We start from the raw sequence: 26,474 nt of genomic DNA, 5'->3' as shown, positions 1-26,474 counted from the left end.
TGTTTTATAAATAATAGACCGATTTTGGTATACAAGACATTATCTGTGACTTATACTGAACATTCTTTCTTTCTTGAGGAAGCAAGCTTATTTATAATGGTACATACATAATTAGGCATCAGTAGTGATGGGCTAATTTATTCGGCAGGTGCAAATTCGGTGCGAATTTGCAAGTTTTGCCGCCGGCGAATAAATGAGTGAATTTGCCGCAAGAATTCACTGGTGAAAATTTGGACGTCGTGAAATTCATGGCGAAGCGAAATGGGACAAATTCGCCCATCACTAGTCTGCAGCTGATGAATATCTCCTTGAAATCTTTTCAATATACGTATACCAAGTAGAAGTGACAATATTTTGTGGATATTGTATTCGTTTTTGGTGGACTCTATCTTGTTTTTTATTTTATATCATGACTTTAAAAAAGCATGGCATAATGTGTTTAATAAAAAAATTCCAGTTAGGCTTTGACCTTCTCAAATGGGATTTAATGATATGTACTTTATCTGTCTATGTAAGTACACTGCAAAAAGTAGTTACACTGGATGAACACAGGCTGATTATCATTTCTTGACCAACCTAGCCAATCTAAAAAGCAAATTTGAATTCAAATTTAATAAATTCCATCCCTATCTACCCATGAATAATATGATCATCTGCTGCTCCCCTGTGTGAGACAGTTGGACACCAGTTCAGAATATTCTGCACAAAGAAACAGGGATATTCAATAGCAAGCATTTGTTTCTATAAATTAATATTTTGCTGAGTTTCTGATCTAACAAATTAAATGTTTTTTTTTACTATGGGTTTCAATTTCATGAGCAACATATATATTCTGATTCAGTTTCAATTTTCCCTATAGATCTCTATTGCATTTTCATGAGATCAACTATGAGATACGTTTTTCTCATTAAATTGTATCTTGTCCTATAACCCATACAATAAAGTATAAGTTGATTTCATCATATGCAGTATAACTTTATTAAGATTAATATTGGTAAAATGCCCCGATCCTCCAGCTATAAAAGGCCAATAACATCAGGCTATTAAAATGCCCTGTTTCCATTTTCACATAGTTTTTGCCTTTTTTTATGTCATATGAAAAAAAGTGTCAGCCTTCCTGTTAACAAAGGTTCATGATCAAGGTCATTAGAAAGAATCAGCAAAGAGGTATTGTACAACTATCCAACCAAGTAGTCTCTGTGACAGGTTAATGGGCAGACGTTTTCAAAATGTTAAGAGTGGGACTAAAGCAAGCCCTTCTTTATAACAACATGACATCACTTTTACAACAAACTGTTTTTACAACAAAATGTTTTTTGCCATATCTGATACTGTAAACGGATGCATTTAAACAGCACTAGATAATTTGTTCCTGGATCAAGAGAGTTGAACAAATTCCACAAATGTAAATGATTTCCACCCTAAAAACAAATGTGCATTCCAAAGAAATGTAACTGGATTCCTTTAAAGTGAAATAATGGTCATTGCATCTGATATCTCACAAAGCATGAATGATCATTTAGGCACACCTAGGGGCAGGAAAACTGGTTTGAAGATGGAAACAAAAAGAGGCAATCATACCACATGCAATCAGATACTACTATATTCACTTTCTCATTGGGGCCCAATGCACTCGACGTTTGACTGTATTTACAAGTAATGGTGTTCTGTATAAGGAATCTTTCTGTAATTCAATCACCATACCTTACGTTTGCTAAAAATATTTACACATTTAGGGGCAGATTTATCAAAGGTCGAATTTTGAGCTATTTTTGTGTACTTTGACTGGGGAATAGTCCAAATTCGATTCGAATTTGAAAAAAAATTAGAAATTTCGAACATCTAAATTTATCGTGTACTGAGTCTTTAAAAATTCGACTTCAACCATTTGCCATCTAAAACCTGCAGAATTGTAAGCCTATGGGGGACCTCCTAGAACCTATTTGGAGTCAATTGGTGAACTTTGAAAAATCGAAGTTTTTTTGGGGAAAAACTTTGAATCGAATTCGATCAAATGCGCTATTCCTTCAATTCGTATGATTTCAATTCTGCCGAATATGGACCTATTTGATCGAAAACAGACCTATTCAACCAAAATAAAACGGACTTAATTTCGGTTGGTGTTTTTCAATTCAAATTTCAAAGTTTTTTCAATTCGAAATTCGACCCTTGATAAATATGCCCCTAAATTACCCCAAAGGGATAGTTTTGCAGCTAGAATGGATTCATGCAGCTTAATTAGGATCAATAACACTCTACTGTTTTCTTTTTACTGTGATCAATCTTTTTGGAAGATCCAGGGCGATTAAGGGGATCTGTTATCAAGGTGTGTAAAATAGGCACCTCTTGCTACACAGAATTAGGTGTTGGCGGTATTGACCTAAAACAAACTGAATTCCAGCTATAATATAAATAGTTTTCTTGAGATAAATTAATGATGATTAGATTTTTATAAGTAAGACACATATTTGAAAAACACAATCACATTCTAAATTGATGTACAATAGAATGTCGTGTACATGAAAGATGGCAATTATATACAAAATTTGATAGATACAGATATATTAAAGGGATCCTGTCATCGGAAAACATGTTTTTTTCTAAACACATCAGTTAATAGTGCTACTCCAGCAAAATTCTGCACTGCAATCCATTTCTCAAAAGAGCAAACAGATTTTTTTATATTCAATTTTGAAATCTGACATGGGGCTAGACATTTTGTCAATTTCCCAGCTGCCCCTGGTCATGTGACTTGTGCCTGCACTTTAGGAGAGAAATGCTTTCTGGCAGGCTGCTGTTTTTCCTTCTCAATGTAACTGAATGTGTCTCAGTGGGACATGGGTTTTTACTATTGAGTGTTGTTCTTAGATCTATCGGGCAGCTGTTATCTTGTGTTAGGGAGCTGCTATAATGTTACCTTCCCATTGTTCTTTTGTTTGGCCACTGGGGGGGGGGAAAGGGAGGGGGTGATATCACTCCAACTTGCAGTACAGCAGTAAAGAGTGATTGAAGTTTATCAGAGCACAAGTCACATGACTTGGGGCAGCTGGGAAATTGACAAAATGTCTAGCCCCATGTCAGATTTCAAAATCGAAAATAAAAAAATCTGTTTGCTCTTTTGAGAAATGGATTTCAGTGCAGAATTCTGCTGGAGCAGCACTATTAACTGATTCATTTTGAAAAAAATGTTTTTTCCCATGACAGTGTCCCTTTAATAAAGTATATATAAAGTATATCTAATATTCAGAATGCTAGGGACCTGGGGTTTTCTGTATAAAGGGGTTTTCTGTAATTCAATCACCATATTTTGTTTGCTAAAAAAAATATTTACACATTAAACAAACCCAAATGGATTGTTGAATTTTTAAAGGGGAAAAAACTCTCACATTTTTTTTAAATTTATTATGCACCAAAATTCGAAAACGAAAATACTCCAGCTACAACCTGTTGAAATCATATAAAAGTCAATGCAGACGTCCTAACATTTTGAAGATATTTCTTACCGTCATGATTGTCAAGGGTTTTAGGCTGGTTTTCATTCAATAATCAAAAAAAGTCAAGTTTTTCTGGCATCAAATTGAAAAAGTTGTGTTTTTTTCTGGCATCAAATCAAAATAGTTGCGAGATTCGATTTGATGCACAGTTTTGTTGTGACTTTTTCCCACACATGCTTTTTTTCGTTCAGATTTATTGGTAAATTAAGGGGATTTGGGTTTTGGAGTTTGGTTGAATTTTTTTTTTTTTTTATATTGTAAGAAAAAGTTGAGTTTTAGTAAATACCCCCTTTATATATACACTTGTTATATGCATGCACATAAATGATTTAATCAACAATATAACATAACATGTATTAGGCAAATTATATTCTCTAAATGTATATTTTTAAATAAATAACTCCAAAGTGAAATAGCTGGGTGAGGAGAGCCATCTAGTGCTTACTATACAAAATACAATATTTTCCAAAGAGAATCCTTCCTTCATCAGATTAGTATGTTTCATCTTTATTAATTAAGGGCAGGTGTGAAACTAATAGAATGGAAAATGGCAGTACTTACTGAGTGATACTATACAGCACATCATTTCATAACACTGGAAAGTACATTAAAACACGGAGTGCTACATAAATAACTGATGAAGAATTACAGATTTTTAATTTTTCATTATTAAACCAGAGATGAGGATTGATTACATGCCAATGATGCTACCACAGTGCTGGATGGAGCAGGATTGCTGAAGGTTGGGTTGTCCACCTGTGAATACTATAAAGATGGTGGTTATACTGATTATTTCCTGTAGTTATACAATCACATAGTAAGGTAACATAGGAAAAACACATTAATACGATTAGTTTAGATATAGGTCTAAGGTAAAATTTAATCTCATTCTGCCTTGAGACCTTGACATCAATCAATTTTTTGGACTTTCCATCCTCACTTGGGAACACTCTGGTGATCAGTCCCAAAGGCCATTCATTTCTCTGAGAGTCTTTCATGACAGTCTGACGCCTAGATGTTGAGGTGAAGATGTACTTTTTCTTCCATTTGTCCCAGACAGCATTAACAAGACTGTGGACTTGTCTTCACTGGCATTTATATAGCCATTGGTGCCAAACTCACCAGGAGGTGATATAAGAGTCTTTCATGAGAACACTGTTGTCAGGTTCCACTTTCTGTCAGTCTGACACTTATTCCTAGACTTTAAGGTGAAGATGTACAAAAGGGTCCCCAGATCATTGGATACTGAGGTCAAAGATATGGCATTCATAAGATAACAGTGCGTATATGTTTCTTTGTACCCACTATGCAAAATCCAGCTGCATGAAGGGCATGAAACAGGTGCATTGTCTGTTAGTGAAAATCCAAGACAAGCAAAGATGTGACATGATTGTAAGGGATTATCAGAGGGTTTTCTTCTCGTTGAAGTTTAACATTCATAATGGGACCTCTAATTCTCTAATAGTTTATCTACATCGACAAATGGATAAAGTTTCTTTAAAAAACTGCCTTTAGAAATATGTATACATATTTTTTGACTTTGATACACTCTCTCTTTAACAAATGTTTGATGCTGTACATTGAGAATGATGATATTTCTGGTGGCACTTGCAGCCTGTTTGAAATAAACCTCCTGGTTTACGAGGCCTACCTTTTGGTAGACTTCTGCACAGAACTACCCTGATGACATGTTTGACCCAAAGGTTCACCCCAGGTGTCCACACTTCTCAATAATATTTCAAGTGTGTACCCTAGGTTTAATTGCTTTAGAAGATTTTCTACTTAGAAGTCCATAGTCAAATCAATTACCTTTCTACTTCATATAGTAAAATACTCCAAAAAAGATTTTGATACAACTTCTAACTACTAAGGCTGGCACTAGTGTCAAAAGGCATATACAGAAGATGTATTTAGAGTAAGTGGCACCTGTGTAGATCTTCAGTTAGATGTGTAGATGAAAACTGCTAGAGCAGTGCCATGAGGTGGCAACAAGTAATAAGTTATAACAAGCATGGAAAGTACCAAACAAACAAATAAGTTAGGGATTGATATAATATACTAATAATGATACCATAACACTGAATAGGGTAGAATTGCAGCAGATTGGGTTGCCCACCTGTGGATACTATAATGATGGTGGACTGGTTATACTTAACATTTTTCTGTAGTTAAAAATAGTCACATGATTAAGTAAAGTAACCTAGGAAATACATTTCTCAAAGTAAGAACTGTGATCATTATCTAAACAATTAGGTGGTGCAACACAAACAATGAAAGTGCTAGAAGCATACACATCCCCTGAGGAGAAAGACATCTCATAATAAAGTATTTCAGATCCAGTGGAAGAATATCTCCCTCCTGACTCCCCTCCAAACCATCATAGATACAGATGCCAGACTCTTGTCCCCTTTGTATACAAAATATGCCTTTCTGTGCCAGTCTAGCGTCACCAGCTACCTGTCATATCCCTAATTCACTATAAAAATATTGTACTCAACGCATCACCATTGGACATAACCTTTATTCTGCACACAGTGTTCTTCTCTCCATCATCCAGGGGGGCATTCCATGACTATTGCTATGCTGCAGCCATCCTCTGGAATTTCCACCCCTGTCCTATTAGATATTCCCTCGAATTATACCTTTGAATTCTAACTTAAACCCTACTACTTCATCCAAACTTATAATTTAAGTCCTCAACAACTTGTTTCCCCAGATCTGCAGGGCCAATTGAAGGTATGCTGTGACTGCAGGGGGAGCATGTATCTTCCTAGGGTCACTCTCCCTTCCTTGTTAGGCTCCTTCTCCAGGGCATGATGTCATATCTGCTCCCCAAACCTGAGTGATAGAGCACTGGGATCTGCAAACTGCCTGTCCACTCTCTCCTAGCTTTAGCATAGGTATTTGCCTGGTTATGGTCCGGTTTCCAGTTTTGTTAATAATTTTTTTTAAAAAATACAAAAAAATAAATCATTGTTTGTAGGTGTGAATTGTTTTGCATTGTGCTTGCATCCCCTTACTCTATAAAGCACTGTGGGAGATAACGTCTTTGTAAATTAATATTTCCAAGAAACTGCCTCTTTAGACTCCTGCTACATGCGGCCTCAGTAGGACAAGATCTTAAAGGTAGGACTAGCTCCCGTTTTAGCTCAGTATCATAGACATCACCTATCAGTGTAGGGACTTAAATGTATAGGCTCAGTGATAGATTCGGAACAAACTCACTTTAAGAGCCTTGTACTCTGGGGGCTGGAAACTGGTGAGCGCTACTGCTCACTATCATAAACTATAACATTCACAATCATTATCCTACTGTCATGTGAGGGGCAAAGTGATTGCAAAATGCTAAATTGTTCACTTTGCGAACATTTTTTCGCATTGCGAACAAATTGTAAATGATTTTTGCTTTAGTAGTTATTATTACATTTCCCCACTAAAGTCTAAAAACAGATGAAATCGCCACCATCTCAAACAAGGTCATTTGTCATGAATACCTATACAGAAATTTTTTGCATCTATCGCATGACATTTCAAACGATTGCTGTTTTTGCATAGCTTGAAAGGATTATTACACATCTGGTGTCTCTCAGTTCCCTCACATATGCTACAATATGATTTATTTTGTCAAGGTAAGAATATGCTTGTCTTGTTAGATACGTGATACGTGATGTATCTTAGAGACTGATGTATGAGCTAGCTAACAGCATCAAAAAGGGTTATATTTCACAGTTGGACCCTTTCATTTATCTTTCCATGCAGCATCCCTATTCCATGGAGCATACATGTATGACCCTTTAACTGCACATCTAATATAAGGATACCATAACAATTTGTAAAATACTCAAAGTTGCTCATTTATTAAAATGTCAGGGGAGCAGAACACAATGTTCTTGGTTCCAAACTTTTCCAGTACTGATGACATATGCTTGAAATGTTGATGTCATTGATAGATGGTTAATCATTATGCACTACAATTCATATCCAGCACATGCCATAAGAAGAAGTAAATCATTGTGCTTTGTTTATTACTTTATTTGTTTTCTAATTGAATTGGCTTTCGCTATATGCTGCAAAATCATTGTGTGTGAAGTGCATCCAAATTCTTGTCTGCTCTGTCAAAGGAGAAAGACGGGCCAGTTCTCAAGGCCAAAAGTTATAATGAGTGGGTGCTGTGTTTTTTTGTTTTAATTTTCCCCATATTACTACTTTTGCTCAGAATAAACAATGTCTATTTTCCCTTTGCCACTTAATATAGCAATTACAGTCCAACATTTGTGGTTAATTTGTTTTACATTGCTAAGTTTTTTACAAACTGTTAGAAAGTGTAGGAATTTAAAACTATAGGGGAGCATTAACCCTATGGGTTCCTAGATCTGTATGTAATTTTGTATATTTAATGTATAAACCCATTTATTGTATTATGTATGCAGAATATGATTTTATAAATTGATTTTACAAATCAATTTTTATAAATGTCAATAATAACAATGATGCTTTTTGTGTTTCATCACCTCAAGACTGCTGTGTGTAAAATGGATGAAATTTTTACAAAATTATTTCTGAGCTACTATATAGTGTCTTGCAAGTGTTAATACAGTAAAATAATGTTCAGTCTTGTGATATTTTTCATATAAGGATAAAAATAAATCACCTGTTACTTTGGGTCATGAAAACAGGAGCATTATCTTTTGGTGAATACAACATTTTGGTGTCAGGTGGAAGTGTTCAGGAAAAGTGGATAAACTTAATAAATAATAACAATTTATGGTTCTTGCTAAAACAATGTTTTTACTTATGATGCTTAAGCATGTCAAATTTTAGGTATAAGAAGCCAGAATTATGCTCTTGTGATCTCTAACAAAATAAATAGAATTAATAGAAACTTGGAGAAAGCTGATATTTAAAATGTTAATGTCATATATTGAAAAACAAATATGTGCCAAGGTCATTAAGGATATTATTATTATTATTATTACAGGTATGGAACCTGTTATCCAGAATGCTCGGGACCTGGGGTCTTCTGGATAACGGATCTTTCTGTAATTTGTATCTATATACCTGAAGTCTACTAGAAAATCCTTTAAACATGAAATAAACCCAATAGGCTGGTTTTGCTTTGAATAAGGATTCATTGTATCTTAGTTGGGATCAAGTACAAGCTACTGTTTTATTATCACAGAGAAAAAGTAAATATTTTTTAAAACTTTGGATTATTTGGATAAAATGGAGCCTATGGGAGCCATTTCATAATTCGGAGCTTTCTGGATAACGGGTTTCCGGATAAGGGATACTTTTTACAGTATTCCTTTCCCTGGGAAAAGTAATATAATTCCATGACACAGAACGTAGTGCATTCTGGATCTGCCCAAGGTATCATGAAAATGTGTTAGTAGCTGTAAGTAGGGCTCCAGTTCCTCATAAAGGCGTTGCCCTACAGCTCCTCACTACATCTTCCTCTATTAGGAAAAGGGGTGATGAATTCAGTCGGACGCAGTGGGTTGCTGCAAAAACTGTGTTCTTTATTTTAACACAACATGTTTCGAGCTGTGCTCTTTGTCAAGTGACAAAGAGCACAGCTCGAAACATGTTGTGTTAAAATAAAGAACACAGTTTTTGCAGCAACCCACTGCGTCCGACTGAATTCATCACCCCTTTTCCTACAAGTTATTGTCTTCATTGGACGGAAGCACAGTGAATGATCAGTCTAAATTGAATCCTATCAATTTGCCTTGAATATCTTCCTCTATTAATCCATCTGATGTTGTTTAGTAACGCCTACTCCTGAGAGGTCTTAAATTTCACAGTAATTATCACACAATTGTATGCTTTTATCGCTTAAAATATGTTAGTGAACAATGCTTTAGGATTAATCCTATTCTATAAATATTGCATAAAATTTGTGTACAGATTTTGCTTGGAAATAAAGCATATTAGTGCAACATATGAATTCTTTCAATTTTAGTGTGATTCTGTGTGTGTTAAAGTATAGTCTAATTCTCAGTTTACCTTTGTACTTTGAATATTGTCATTCCAGGTTCGTGTATTAACCCCTTCTTTAATATTTGTTCAGTTTTTGTATAATATACAACATGAATTTGTGAAACTAGAGGGTGCCTTAAATAGTTTATGATTTTATTTTTCTTACTTTTTAGACAAACTGTATTTCACATGGACAGCCATGTTTACACATAAACACTGTGAAGTTATTTACTGGTCATTCAGTACTTGGGTTTCTGACTGTGCAATAAATAAGCAGGTGTTCTGTATTACTTAAATACAAGTGTGCAGGACATTAATTCATTATTTGGCATCTGCAGTTATCAAAAGGATGATTCAATTAGATGTGTTCGCAAATATCTAAAAGTATGTCCGAGGGTGTACAAGTGTATGTAGTTTGTCTTTGCAAAATAACTGCTATCCTGACAAGAAATGCAGGTTTTCCCATCAATATTTTATCATGTTATACATAGCGTATGCTGTAAATTCTCACTCTGGGATATGTCTGGATAGATGCAATCTGAATTATTGTTGTGTAATTTATTCTTTATGCTGGCACCTGCCAACCATATTTTTTTATCATTTTAGTGGTATTATCTTAATCTTGCCACAGTTTCTAATGCAATGTGTAAAAAGTGAGCTCAGATTAGCTGTCAGTTTGTGAAAGTAATAAATTGCCTTTATTCTTATTTGGATGCCATTTGACTTATCTTACCTGGTCCTTCTGTATGCTTCATTTGGTTTTATTCCAATCACACCAGTCATCATCTTTTTATTTATATTTAAATCGTTGTTTTTATCTCTCTAATACATGTAATCTGTTACTGTCTCTCAGGTGTTTTACTTTTCCAAATCACAATGCAATACACTGAAAAAAATGTGTAATGGGCTATAATAGCTTTTATGGAAGTGATGTTCTTCAGACATGGACCTCCCACAAGGCTACCTAATCTTCAAGTTCTGACAACTGTAATGGGAGTAGGTTGATACAGTAATTAGTGATGTGCGAATTTGCACTGTTTCGCATCGCAAATTTTAGTTTTTGACACCAGTGTCTGTTTTTTTGGATGACAGCATCCATTTTTTTGGCGAAAATGCGCTGGCGTTTAAAAAACTGGACGCCGGCGTCCATTTGTTTTACACCGGCGAATTTTAGCGTCCATTTCGCGAATTTATTCGCCGGCGGCAAATAGCTCAAATTTGCAGCGAATTCGCCCATCACTAACAGCAATGTGTACATTATAGATTTCATAGGAAGGATGGGTTTTCACAACCTATGCACATCATATACATTTAGAGGCATTGTGTACTGACACCCCATGTACTATAAATGCAGTCATAGATAGTAGGTGTTGGCATGCAAAGTACATCACATACTGAGAGCAGATGATGCTGACTTCTCTGACTTCTCTGACTTCTCTGACTTCTCTGACTTCTATGCACATTACAGTGAGAGACAACCCCCCAAACAAATTATACACAGTGAGAGAAAGCAGATACTGACACCACATATACTTCATATAGAGTGAGAGACAGTAAGGCTCATTTACTGTATGTTCACAAGCACAGTGAAACTGAGAAAAGTAAGTTACTTTGCTCCAGTGGGTCCTGACCTCCTAAGTATATACAGTGAGAGAACAGCTGGTGATTAAACCCAGGTACATTATACACAGTGAGAGACTGTGGATACTGCAACCTCAAGCAGATTTTATACAGTTGGAATGAGACTGCAGTGATAAGATGGAAAAATTCAAACAGCTCTCACGATATGGATCTCCCTCCTCTCTGTCAAAACCATATAGATTACCTGTACACAAAGGGGGTTATTTACTAAAGTCTGATTTTTTTCTGAGCTTAAAGGGGAAACAACCATTTTTTTTAAGAAAAAAGTCTGCTAAAAGTCTGAATAAAAAATTCTCCATCTTAAACCTGTCATGTCATGTAGAAGTCAGTGGCAGATGTCACTTTTACAATTGGAATATATCATGATTTACACTGGGTTTTGTACGATAATCTGAATAATTTGTGGTTTTCAAGCCATAATCCTGAAAATCAACAAATTCAAAAAAAATCGTTCGCTTTGGATTTTTTCACAATTTCACAATTTCACTTTCCCACACCAGATTTTTTCTAGTTGATTTATTGATAAATAAGGTAAAAATGTGGATGGGAGTTTGGTTGAAATGGTTTTAATAAAATCATGAGAAATATTCAGATTTTAGTAAATAACCCCCAAAATGTGCATGCTAACCTTTTTCTTTTTCCTTTATTTCTTTAGTATAATTTTTTTGCTTATATGTGCTTCCCTTACCTACTATTTCTTAACATTATAAATATAATTTTCCTTAAGAATTTCTAACTTTCCATATTTACTCATCAGCTCACCTCTTCCTGTGGATCACACCCTCACTTGTGTTTTCTACTTTGATTTTCATCTACTTTGAGTCATCTCCTTTACTCTTTATTTCTACTATTCCATTCTGGTTGTGTGATACTGGTTAATATGTCATGTTCTTTTTTCAGTCACTTTTCATGTTCTTTTTTCTTCTCTCCCAACCTGCTGCCATTCCTTACCACCTGGCTGGACTGACACTCCTGGATCCAGCATCTTAAACATAAAGATGTTAGCCTGTCATCACCCTCTTGCAACTGCATGGTAATAATTGAATTGTATTATATGCTTATAATTTAGCTTAGAGCCCACTGGAGACAGTCCAATATCATTGCTCAGCTCCAAACTGTCTTTAGAGAAGTGTGCATTCAGCCACTCTTACATGTTTTCAGGGATGTAATACCTATATATCAGTCATTTATTTAAGAGCTGATTCAGGATTTGGGCCCTTCAGAGCCATGGGTTCTTGGCAATTTCACAAATAGACCCCCCCCATAGTAATCCGCTACTGTTCCGCTACTGTTCCGCTACTGTTCCTGTGTGGACTACTGAATTAGATTTTAGTTTATACTGAACCAAAATACTATAATTAGCATCTATCTTAAGGCATAAGAAAATAAGCTAATTGTAAGAAGCGCCTGGAGAATTCAAACTTAGAGCTAAATCCTCTTTAAAGAGCCTGATCTCAATTTGGTAAGTGCCCAAGCTAGGCTTCAGTTTACCTGTACCTGCTCAAGCATAATTTCTACTTCTTGATTTCCTGGTTTTGACTTCTGCCTGATCGTTGACTATGATTTTTGCTGCCTGCCTTGAACTATTCACCTGACTCTGATTACGCCTACTCTTCATCCCTGCCTGTATCTTGCTTATGTTCCAGCAACGCACTTCCTTGTAGGCTTCCGCAGCAGAAAGCCCGGGAGCCCAAAAGGGCTTTGGTGAACACCGGAACCCAAGGGTTCACCTGTGCATTTACTGAACAGGGTTCCTGATAACATGGTCATTACACTAATGCAATAAAAGTTGCAAAGTCTGCTTCAGAACTAGTAACAGTAACCCATAGCAGTCATTAGGTATTTGCTTCCCTACAGGTTACCAGTAAATGACCAGTGCATGCTGCCTTCTGGTTTCTTTCTGTTGCTAGACCTAGTTCAAACATTGCAGCTTTTATTGTATTAACACTCTGGGAATTTGCTTCACTAAAGAAACATTAATAAAAGCCGAGATGGACTTTTTATATATTAAAATGTGCTGATATTAAGGCTGGATGAGAAAGATCTTGACCCAACTATGTGCTATAAAGTAAATAACAAACCCATGGACTTTCTATAAACCATGTATACTGTTTGGGATGTAGTAACCACTCATACATCTGTTGCAAAGCTCTCATGCAAAACATGAATCATAACACTCTTGTGGTGATCACTTATAGTCATCAGGATAGAAAAAGCTCAAATTCACTAGTAATTTTCTGATATTATTTGAAAGTATCTGATGCTCAAACATGCCAGAAACTGTATTTGCAGTTTTCCATACTGGTGAGCTAGAGCCATACATCCTTTATGATCAAGTAAGTATCGGGTTGATGCAATGTATGGCATACAGCAACTCTTTCTTTATTTATGAATTAAAGGGCCATATTTTACTCTTTGGAGAGTATATGATGCTTTTAGCTCTTCAAAGGCTTGATGTTAAATGAAATGTCCAGCAATTACCTTCTACTCCTGTCAAACTTCCCTAAAATTGTCAGTGACAGGTTTATTTTTCTAGAAGAAGAGTAGATTAAGAGTAGATTAAGATTAAGAGTAGATGTTTTATTGCTATCATTTCCAGTATCTACAAGGAAATGCAGAAGGAAGACAAGATCATATACATGAATATTTACATAAATGTATATACATGAACCTTCTAAGTCCGGGGTCCCCAACCTTTTTTACCCATGAGCTTCATTCAAATGTAAAAACAGTTGGGGAGCAACACATACATGAAAAAGTCCCTTGGTGTGCCAAATAAGGGCTGTGATTGGCTATTTTGTAGCCTCTATGTGGACTGGCAGCCTACAGGAGACTCTCCTTGGCACTATACTTAGTTTTTATACAATTAAATGTAATTCCAAGTTTGGAATTTAAAAATAAGCACCTGCTTTGAGGCCAATGAGAGCAACATTCAAGGGGTTGGGAAGCAACATGTTGCTCACGAGCTACTGGTTGGGGATCACTGTTCTAAGTTATAAGATATATATATATATATATATGTTTATATATATATATATATATATATATATATATATATATATGTTTATATATATATATATATATATATATATATATATATATATATATATATATATATATATATATATATATATTACATGTTGTATAGTTTTACATTTCATATCTGTTGCTACATGCTTTATTTTTATTGTATTTTATCTTTCCTGATTGAATCAAAACCATAGACCAAATTGTGGTGTTCACAAATGTTTAATCTGATTGTTTACAGATTAATGTAATGCGTGTGTGTTACCATCTGAATGATTGCCATTTAGGCCAACATCAGGGGTCACTTCAGGGTGTTAAAGCACAGACCTTGATTGAATGTATGAGTTACTCTGGCTCACTAACTGTGATCCATGCTCTGACCATAATGGCTTTTATCTAATGACCTTCCTATTGCAATGAGGTATAACATTTCCTCTGACAGCTGTTGTCTTCATCAGAGATTGCAACAGTATGACATCTGCTGATTCATAGGAATTATGTTGGAAGCCTGTGCGAACAGTCATGTACAATTTTAGATGAACCTTTTTTAATCAACTTCTCTTATAAATCTAAATTATAGTGGAGAACAACAAAGCAAACCAGTTCTTTGTTTTATTTGTAAAATGACTAGGTAATAATGAACTTACATATTAAAGTCGTTTATGAAACAGAATTCTCCAACTGGAGACCTATCACATTTTTTGTCTTACAGATTTCATCATTTTGTTATAATCTGTACCAAAAACATATATTGTGAAACATTCGCCGACTATACATGTGGCCTTAAATCCAAAACTCACTTAAGATTTTAATAAGCAAGCTGTTTTAAGGAAAACTCTAACTCCAAAATGAATACTTAAGCAACATATAGTTAACATTATATTAAATGGCATTTAGACTCTGAATCAACTTGTACTATGAGTTATATTCCATAACCCTATATTCCCTCACTTGCAAAATGCCAGCCAACCCCTTCTTAAAGTTATCTAATGTATCAGCCTGTACAACTGATTCAGGGAGAAAATTCCACATCTTCACAGCTCTCACTGTAAAAAAACCCCTTCTGAATATTTAGACGGAACCTCCTTTCTTCTAATCGGAATAGATGACCTCTTGTCAGCTGGAAAGACCTACTGGTAAATAAATATGCCCTGGGCATAGAGGCGGGGCAGACAATTACTTGTACTTTCCATTCAGCACTAGTGATGGGCGAATTTGCGGCGTTTCGATTCGCTGAAAAATTTGAAATTCGAGAAACAGCGAAAAATTAGCGAAACGGCACCGGCGTCTGTTTTTTTTTGCCGAAAATGCGGCTCCGTCCAAAAAACGGACGCCGTCGTCCATTTTTTTTGACGCCGGCGAATTTTCGGCAGAGAATTTTCGCGGGTGTTTAATGAATTTATCCGCCGGTGGTGAATCTCGCAAATTTGCCGCAAATTCGAGCCTGGCAAATAAATTTGCCCATCACTATTCAGCACTTCCTAGATGTCACTGCTCTCCACATATTCCCCCGTTCTCTTTACCATTTAATTGTGTAGCCAGGGCATGGGGATGGACATTGGGTCCCCCATTCTGAAGCACAAACAAGAATTTGAGATGATGCAAGGCTTGTCTTAATACTGTAACAGTGTGCGCAAAATGGCTGCTGCCTGCTTTCTATCATATTGAAATCCCAGACTGAAGCAAACAAGATACAAATAATTTATATAGTGTAATTAAAGTTTGTTTTGCTTGACTAATGTTATAAAATAGGATTTTGAATATTTTTTTTGGGTGACGAGTCCCCTTTAATTCCTGTACCCTCCTCTTACAGTCACTCCTAGGAACACCTTTGAGAGGGTTAAAAAAAAGCCACACAATGAAATGATGCTCTTTATCCTGATTCACTGCATTTTACTTTTGACAAGGGCTTAACTCATTTAACATTGCTTTACTTATAATAATGAATACCAACTGACACTGTGTGTGCTGCATTCATTTAAAATGCTACCGGGAAATGGTTGCATGACAGAAACAATTCCTATTTATTATTGATTGTTGGTGATGTCATAATTCATTATTTCTTATTTGGCAGAGAAATGGAAACCATTCTACAGAAAATGCAGCAATCATGCAGCAATCTTACAATGTAAAAACAAAATGACCCTCTATTGTATCTCTTTCCTGTTGTCTCAATTCTTTCAACATTACATGCTCCACTTTAAATACATTGCCATCAAATGATAAATCCTACTTAAAAGATTAGGTTATTCTGTCCCATTCAACAGCAGCATGCATAATACTGTCAAGACTAGTAGGCATCTATCAGTTGACACTAATACACAATGATAGAATACAATAATCCCAAAAATGAAAAAAAAAAAGTCAAACAAAAGTCCAAGGGATAATGGGACATTCTTATCGTCTTTCTTTTGTATATAATATAGTATATCATATAGAATAAAAAAAAAATAGCAAAACAATGCTTATCCTGGAAGATTAGAAAACCCCCTTTGTGATATAGGGTCCTTATTGGTAGGTATTTCCAGTAACTATTACAGTACAGAACTGTGTCATAAGCAACATACTGTATTGGGCTAAACTCTCCCTTCTAATGTTCTTGCATGATTATAGTTATAGTTCAGCAACACCATACTTGTGCAAAATGCATTACCAGACCACATGTTTAAAGGATAAAGTTTGGTGCTACTAGCTAACATATTTGATATTACAAGGCTTTCAACTTATTTTCTATTTCTTGGTTTTGTCTTAAACATGGATGTTTCTGGCTAGGTATGAAATGCATCATATATGGCCTGGTCAATGGGTAGCATTAAGGCCACCAGCCTTACCATTTACACTTAATCCTGTATATAACAGAATGATTACAATAAGGACACCTGGAGCCAAGGATGGAGTTTAAAAGGCTGCAGCATTATTAACCACATCAATATAAAACTCATGTAAATGTAGCATAGCATCAACCCAACAGGAATGCTTGCCTTACCAATTACTCAACCAACAGGCCACCGCCATGCTGGCCACCCAAATGCACTGCACATGGATGGGCAAGTAGAAGTGAATGGACTCACTCAACCTTACCTCCTGGGGCCCTTACACGGAGATGCACCAGCACACTCCACAGATAGGGGACTATTGCCCAATTACCCCACTCTGACAAGCATTACTACATTGGCATGCAATGCTTTTGATTTTAGTCACACACAAATATACCGTTGAAATGGGAGCCTGGTAGGCCCTGCACATGCTAAAGGCTTCCATACAGTTTGTCAGATCTGATACATTCCATAGCTGATCCTTCTAAATGAAAGCAAAAACACTGATACAATTTTAGGAAAATGCTTTTAGTTGTCAGGAAAAAGGCCATATAATAAAGTACACGTTATAAGTCAAACGGAGATCTGCAGGGCTGGAGAAAGGAGAAAAGCCTTCAGATGGTTGTGTGTGCACAATAACTCTTCATGCAACGTTTATAGTAAAGAAGGTGCCGTCTCTGGCTAGCTTACAATGAGTTCTCTATTCCTTGAGATGAAATGCTACCCCTTAAAATACATTTATTAAACATTTATCATATTTTGTATGATTATTAGCATGTAAAACAATGTGTACTGTATGTGTGTTACCTATTGTGCCTACAGGAAAGGTTAGCATTTAATTGTACACTGTGTCTTTGTTTAGTGTCTGATTCCACCATTGTTTATCCTCACAACAATGGATTGCCATCTAGTGCATCCCATAACACTGTTAACTTGCACATAAGGTTATTCTATAAAGAGTTACTGTACATATCATCCAACCAAGGTATGCTCTGATTTTATTGCACTTCTTAATAGTGATAGGCCAATTTATTCGCCAGGCGCAGCGTTTTGTGAATTTTTTGCCATTTCGTGAATTTCGCTGAAAATTCGCAAATTTTTCGGCGAGGCGAAACACCCTAAATTCGCCCATCACTACTTCTTATTGTGAACTTGTATGTAGAAACATGGAGCACCACAGGAATGAAGTCAAGAGTATTAATAAAAGTCCAAAAATGTATTGATGCTTTTGAGAAAGTGGCTGGATAGCCACGAAACACGTTAAGCCTATGGTTCTCTAACTGTTCCTATCATGATGTGCCGATTTTAATGGATCAATACATTTTTGGACTTTTATTAATACTCGACTTCATTCCTGTGGTGCTCCGTGTTTCTACATACAAGTTCGACTATGAAGTTTTGTCCGGGGTACTTTTCCAAAACGTGATGCACACAGAGGAGAAGTCACACATCGTGGTGCTCCCAGGTAACTAATTTCATGGACTGTTACTTCTTCTTATTGTGGTTTGATAAAATATAGTTCAATTTGTACAAAGGACACTGGTATTCAGTTTTTGACAAGCAAATAAATTAATGTAACTCAGCAAACAAGAAACTAATAGGAAAACATAGCCAGGCAGAGATACAGTTTAAATTAGGTTTAACAGTAGATATATTTGTGCTTTTCTGTGAATTGGCATGGAGGAATGCATATAGCGGGGTGAATTCTGAACTACAGGCTTGTATAAATACTATATATTCAGATAAGGTATATTTCCATAATTTAAATCACCATATCTTAAGTCAGCTAAAAATCATTTAAACATTACATAAACCCAAAAGGTTTGATTTTCCACCAATATGAATTAATGTACAGTAGCTACAGTACGTTACCCTCAAGCACAAAATACTGTATTATTTGTTACAGAGAAAAGGAATGCCTTGTTTTCTTAAAATGAACTCTTTGGGCGATAGGTATGGGAGATGACTTTCTATAATTCAGAGCTTTCTGCATAACAGGTTTGGGATACCTTTAAAAAAAAAGGTAAGCAGAGCAAATCTTCCACTTATGTTTCTGAGCTGACTGGTAATTTGTTTTGAGTGTGCTTGTATAGACAGGGAGTAGATTTTGACTTTACTTTCTATCTAGATCTGCTGAGTGCAAGAAATAATATAAATATACATATTTCATAATACAAACAAAAGGCAAAAGTAGGATCAGCATGAGGTGTATTTGTAGAACTAATATTGAAAAAGAGAATTACAGTAACTGCCCCTTTAAAGGAACAAATATTTTCCTCCATAACTCCACAATTATCAGAAGTCAACAGCACAACATGTCATGCCTGCCTGTGCACCTTATCATGACAAATGGAATGACCCATTGCTGGTTGGAATCTGCCACCTTCAAGAGACATTTATATATATTATATATGTCCCTAAAAGCAATGTATTGTGGTACATGCAAGACTGTAAGTACGGTTCAGTATAAACAAAATTCAGTATAGATTTTAAGTGAACCCCCAGGGTCTATTGATCATAATTACTTGTGGGAAACAAAATTTCCACCACCAGTTACAGACTGCTTACTATTGACTTCAAAAGGAAGTGTGATGGGCCATCCACTATAGGATCAGCATTGCAGAAAGCCCTGCATGGGCAGTGGTCACCAGATGATAAATGGCCATTGTTTTGGCACATATTTTCATGTGTTGGCAATGTTCAAAGCTTCTATTAAGGCAGTTGGTGACAAATCACCACAAGGGGGTAAAGTAGCAAATATGTATTATGTGTGTGTTGGCCTAAAGAAATGGGTAGCAAGCAGCTTCATTAGATATTTAGATAAGAAATGTATTAGCAATATGAATAGTAATATGTATAATATCTGTACAGCACAGTATAAATGTACTGACACTACATAAATAATAGATAAACAGATCATTAATAAATAAAAAAACAATAAATAACTGTAAATTGTGTCTTTGACATAATGACACATTTCTGTCAATGAGTTAAATGGTGTGTCACGTGCACCACATTCATGAATAAAGTTTGCCATATCTTTATGAAAACAGTGCAAATCCAAAGTCAGGCAACAACATTTCTATACAAACTATAAGTACCTTAACAGTCTATATCACAGAGGCTTCACAACTTCATTAAAACACCAATTTATTATTTTCCTTAGCACATAGTTACATAGTTAAACTGGGTTGAAAAAAATACAAAGTCCATCAAGTTCAACCCCTCCAAATGAAAACCCAGAATCCATACATACACCCCTCCCTACTTTTAATTAAATTCTATATACCCATACCTATACTAACTATAGAGCTTAGTATCACAATAGCCTTTGATATTATGTCTGTCCAAAAAATCATCCAAGCCATTCTTAAAGGCATTAACTGAATCAGCCATCACAACATCACCCGGCAGTGCATTCCACAACCTCACTGTCCTGACTGTGAAGAACCCCCTACGTTGCTTTAAATGAAAGTTCTTTGAAGCAACGTAGGGGGTTCTTCACAGTCAGGACAGTGAGCACAGTTTATTAAACCTGAGGACTTTCTAGGTAGATCCCCAATAACTTCTCAATGTACACTAAAGTGTTGCAATACTGCAAATACTTCTGTAGGAGGAAATAACTGCATATAAAGTGTGTTGAGCCCAATTTTCCATTTTAGATGCAAACATTTTAATTAATATTATGTCACCAAACAGACTGAAATGGCTAATTGAATTCTGCCAAGATAGAGTCTTTTGATGAAAACAAATCTTTATTGATTGAAGAAGAAGAAAATCATTCTTAAAATTAAATCCACAGAAAAAAAATCATATCCCTGAGAGAAAATTTCTGAGTGGCAGGCTAAGATTAACATCATAAAATTGAATTTGTGCTGCAAACCTTTGATGTAATCAGCAGCTGGAGATGGTATTGCCCTCACTGTGCTCTCTCAGATTGTGCTGAATTATTGTGTAGAAGGAAATAAATGTTTCTGGTGTCATTCTTTCCAGAAACACAAACCCAGAGGCTGCAAAACTGTTGTTTTTCTACAAAACAGGAAAATGGCTGCAGCGAATTTTTAGATCACAAGTTATTTTTTAATATTATATAATACTATTTATTGGATAGATAATGTTCTGTTCATAGGGAAAAGGGGACTTTCAAGTGTTTGTATTGAAAACCTTTCTTTTAATTTACTACTGTTTGATGTACATAATACAGTTGTTAAATGTTGTAAAATATTAATTTGTTAATTTTGTTGCCTTTTGTTGTTGCCTTAAAACAGTGGTTTCTAAACTGTGAAGACTGTGTACTCCTGGGTCCTTTACTGGGGTGTATTTAAAAAAAAGGGGCAGTGTCAGACTGGCCCACCGGGATACCAGGAAAAGTCCGGGTGGGCCCAAGTGTCAGTGGGCCCTCCTGCTGCTAAACATTCGGCCTATTTCATGGTCATTCCCTGTTTGTATGAGAACAAAGAGACTAAATAGATGGAATAATAAATTATATTACATGTAAAGAAAAGAGACCAGGAGAATAGAGGTTGAGTGAGGAGAGGAAGAATAATATTACTAAGAGTGGGCCCCTTGTCTAAGATTAATTGGTGGGCCCCTGGTCAAAGTTTTTGGGTGGGCCACTGGTGTCCCAGTCCAACACTGAAAAGGGGGGTTGTGGGAGCACTCTTAGGGCTGAGTAAAAATGTATTAAAGTATAATGGAAGTGCTACTGACTTGGCCAAATTAACCAGTGCACAATCTGAAGTCTAGCTAAGGTCACATTTATAGAGAATGCTAATTTGCTAATTATATTTATTCCTGCAAGCCTCAATTGAAGATCAGTTAGAGATAGAGAGAGAGAGGTTTGGAGAGAACACTTATTGGCAGCCCTTGTAAATAGTCCTGGAAGCCTAGACTGAAAGTCCATTATAGTGAGGTTTGGGAAGAAAGTGGCTGTCCTTGTGCATAGTCCTGGAAATCTAGGGTGAAGGTAAGTTAGAGTCAGGTTTGGAGAGAATGTTATTGGCTGCCCCAAATATTTTTAGATCAGTGAATGCTTGATAGAGCAATGTTTTCATATATTTGTAACCTTTTAAAAAAGTACAAGGGGCCCTGGCCAGTTTCTGGAGATCAAAAGGCGCTTGATCTTACCTGGCCCTCAAAATCAAGAAAAAAAGGCTTTACCTATGTATGTCAAATCCTTATATACAAAATAGAAATGTGTATTCAATTCATAGAATGAATTACTGGGACTCGGAAACATAGCCAGACTGGCATACATGACAATTTCCCATTAGAATTGACAGCTTTATGAATGAAACAGAATGATGGATATTCTGTTTAGCAGCTTGATTTAATTTAATGGCACTCACTATAATTTGCACTTCAGTATTTAAAAGACCACAAGGTTGATATACAAATGGAATGCTAAGTAGCCAGCAATTTCTACATACTGTACTGCTACTAGAATACTTTATTGTCCCATCTATCACAGTTATCTTTTTATGGAATTCAGACTGAGCAAATCTGAAAAAGTGTTTAGTGGTTATATATTTAAGTGGAAGAGCAAGGGACACATTTAGGGCTGTCTGAAAATTTTAGTTTAAACATTTAAAAGCAGAAGGAATTACAGTCATTATCTAACTTTTAAAGTATATGGTGCTTTTCTGCTTTAGTTTACAATGGTGTCAGGCATTAACTTTACCTACTTATGCAAATTGGTCTCCAACAATTTCAGAAGGACATCCCTGGTATATAGAGATGAATCCGAAATAAATTGAGCTCCATCTACTGCATATTCAGGAATTTGTTCGACAGTATTATGTATATTCACAAATTATGTTTGAAAAATATTCAGTCCCGTTTGTATTATCAGTGGTGTGTAGTTTTTTTTGTGCCGGCCTCTCTCCTTGTACATATAGCAACATCTGTGGAATATGGATAAATTAGTTTCAGTGCCAGTAACCCTCATTTTAGGACTTGTATTGTTTAAATAAATATAAAGAATACAATTTTATATACAGTATGTATTATACTGGGTTACCAGTGAGATAACATATAACCACTAATACAAATAATACATTGTTTTTCCTTAGACACAAGGTTCCTCCATTCTAATAAGCTTGTATTTTTTGTTTGTTACAATACCACTAGTGATGGGTGAATCTGTGCCGAAAACTTTGCAAATTTACTGCGAAATTCGTGAAATGGCGCAAAATTTTGTGAAACACGTTGAAGTTCTATGTTTTATGTATATAATTTGTTCTATGTATATAATTTGTTCTATGTATATAATTCATGTGATTTAGTTGTATAATCACATTTACTTTACAGTGCTACGCAATATGTTGGCGCTATATAAATACATGTTAATAATAATAATAAAGTCAATGGGTGTCAGCCTTTTTTTTTTTTCTTTCTCTGGAAATGTTTGTCTTTAAATAAGTATGTTTAGTTTTAAAGAGAAGCAGAAACAGTGCTTTGTATGTGGCTTCTATGCATCAAATATCAGGTCTACAGTTATCTGGCTGAGAAAATCAGGTGCTGATGTCTAAGTATAGCTTTCTTAGCACCCTATTCATTCATTTAACAGATTAAATGAGACAAATAGGGACATGAGAGGAGAGAAAGTCTGTAAATGAAATGGGGTCAGATTCTAACGCAAGTACAGAATGGGACTGTACTGTTCCACATACTAATAGCTTCACTTTGAAAGCAAGATATCATATAATTTACTTTATAAAGCTTATTTCAGTTCTCTTTATCATACAAAACAATAGTGCACAATTAACCTTAATATATATATTTTTTAACTAATAAATGTTAACAGTATCCAAGCTAATTCTTATGTCCCCATAGGGTTCATAGTACTACCTCCCTATTACACATATATTGAACTTATCCTTAATGTTCCATTTGTACCTGAACCCAACAAATTATTCATTCATCTAATTTAATTTTACTTGCCTGCTACTGAGCTATGAGTTTATCAGTTCTCTGCGGCTGTTAGGCATAGGTGGTAGAATGTTGAACTGCTAAATAGGAGAATGAGACTTAAAAAAAAAAAACACTTTGCAAAGATCCAGCAGAAGATCCAGGGATCATATTTAAGAGCATACCCCAGGAGTGAAAGAGAGAAGAAAAAAACTCACAATACAATACCAGGCAGTCAACTGCCTCACTTATTTCTAAAATATTATAGCTTACATGACTGCCACTGCTATTATAACAGTTTATATTTATTTATATATATATATATATATATATATATATATATATATATATATATATATATATATATATATATATATATATATATATATATATATATATATATATATATATTATAAGAATTCTTTGATATAGAAGGAAGCAGATTTCATGTTTAAATAAAAAATACTATAGAGAATTTGTATACAGTACAGAGCTGCTGACCCATTTCCTGGAGTGATGCCACATGATTCATATCTAGAGATTCTCACCGGAAACAAATTTATTACTCCTAGAGAGAGTGCCAAGATACATGCAAGCTTGGGTAGGGCCGTTGCTACAGGTCGGTCCCCAGCTGTCAGTATAACACAATTTGTTTGATTCTATTCCCCATTAAGCAATAGGTTTGAAAATTCATATTTATAGACCATGCTCATTTTCATCAGTACAAAAACACCTAATATTATATAATTATATATAACACCTAATATTATATAAAACTAATATTTTTGTTCAGCAAGTTGAAAACTGTCCTTTGCATTTGCACGGTTGAAATATTAAGATATAGCTGGGTTCTTTTACAAATGCAAGCACAACAGAATACATACAAATGTGAGACCACATTGATGCTATTAATAAAGCCATTTACTCTTTTGTTAATCCTGTGCTATAATTTACATTCAGTTTGCCAAAATATATGCTAATTAGTTATGCACATATATATATATATGTATAGGTGCAGAGAACAGGTATGCCATTTATGCAAGTGCTTACATCACTAAGGGGTGCAATTTCATATCCAGGGCATATGTACTGTTGATGAGTCCCCTTATAAACCCAACACTGCCTCGCCTGCTGGAAAATGACTTTCAGGTCACTGCAAAGATTTTAAACTGCACCTGTTGCATAATAAAATGTAACATGAGCAAAATGGACAAAATTCTTATTCTTATTTTTATTAAAACCATGTGCCAAAATCCATTTAATGTTATATTTAATGATAGCTCCAAGGTATGTCTTAGAAAACCTGATTCAAGATGCCTCAATAAAGATTATGTTCTACATTAATATTTTAAATATGATTATATTTACTTTAAATATTTGTGTTGGTATTTGTGCTTTTAATACATTATACAGGATTTTGTGTCATTGGGTTTATTGTATAACATGTATGGATGAGTCATTATTTAAACCGGATTTTCATGCTTTACATGTGCTTCAGTAACAGACAAGTGCAATAGAAACACTGGCCATAGACTGCAGTTGTTGGCTTTATTATTTCTTTTGCGTATGGAGGGAGCATGGAGGTCTAATAAATAGCACACGGGTGACATAACTTAAGCAGTCTTTTGGCATTTGATGGCTGCACAAATTCCCAAGTGTCACACAATATCTGTGGGGCTGCAATTGCCTCCCCCCCTCTGTCTTTGCCCTCCAGCTGTCACCTTTTGCTCAGGCTTTTGTGAATATATTCATCTTCCACACAGTGGTGCTGCTGCACTTTCATTAGATCCAGCAGTAGACATGTAACAAAAAAAAGGAGTCAATGCACATTAAGTGGCATGTCAAAGGGATTCTGTTGTTATTTATTTCTCTATTATTTAGAAACATTTTCTGAATATTGTATTAGTACAAATATATGGTCCCATTTATTAAGCTATAATTGCTGAATGCATATCATATGCATACAGTATATATATATATATATATATATATATATATATATATTTATATAGCTACTGTATATGTGTATGTATATATATATATATATATATATATATATATATATATATTAGGTTGTACTATGTTACAAAAACTATGCAGAACTGTGGTATTTTGACAGTGTGGGACATTTATGTAACATGACCTGATGCAAAGCAAAGTATCTCTAATCAGTATAACACAATATTAGAGGCTATTGTAAGGAGAAGTGTGCCTATTAGAGAATGAGACAGCACGTGCCATATTCCTTTCTGACCCCCTCCAGCTGGGCTGTGACCCACAGCACAGAGAAGTCAGAGGGCACTTTGCTCTATGCTTTTGTCCTGCTGTGAATTGTAGAACAGCTGCCATTATCAAACAAGAGAGAACAGGCTTACTCTAAAGCCGTGCCAGGATGCTCCTTCCTGTTATTAGAAAACAAAAGCATTCGAATTTCTTTAACTGTCAGGAGGTTTTACTGGTTACTTCTCAAAGATAAATTCAGTTTTGCAGCATCAGAACTGATGAAAGTTTGCGTAATGGGATGGTTATGTGAGTTATGGCCATAGACTTTATTTTGTCACATGTGGTAACATCTCCTGGAAACAGCTAAAGCTTATAATACAGAGCA

The 26,474-nt window shown here is 35.3% G+C and overlaps 1 pseudogene; it reads left to right on the top strand.

The window, feature by feature from the left end:
* LOC108712322 overlaps positions 1-26,474 on the top strand; it is a 144,403-nt pseudogene that overhangs the window by 2,754 nt on the left and 115,175 nt on the right.

Source organism: Xenopus laevis, chromosome 3S, assembly GCF_017654675.1.
Source record: "Xenopus laevis strain J_2021 chromosome 3S, Xenopus_laevis_v10.1, whole genome shotgun sequence".
NCBI classification, from domain to species: domain Eukaryota; kingdom Metazoa; phylum Chordata; class Amphibia; order Anura; family Pipidae; genus Xenopus; species Xenopus laevis.
Note: the sequence above shows the minus strand (reverse complement) of the source record. Positions and strands in the feature narration are given on the sequence as shown.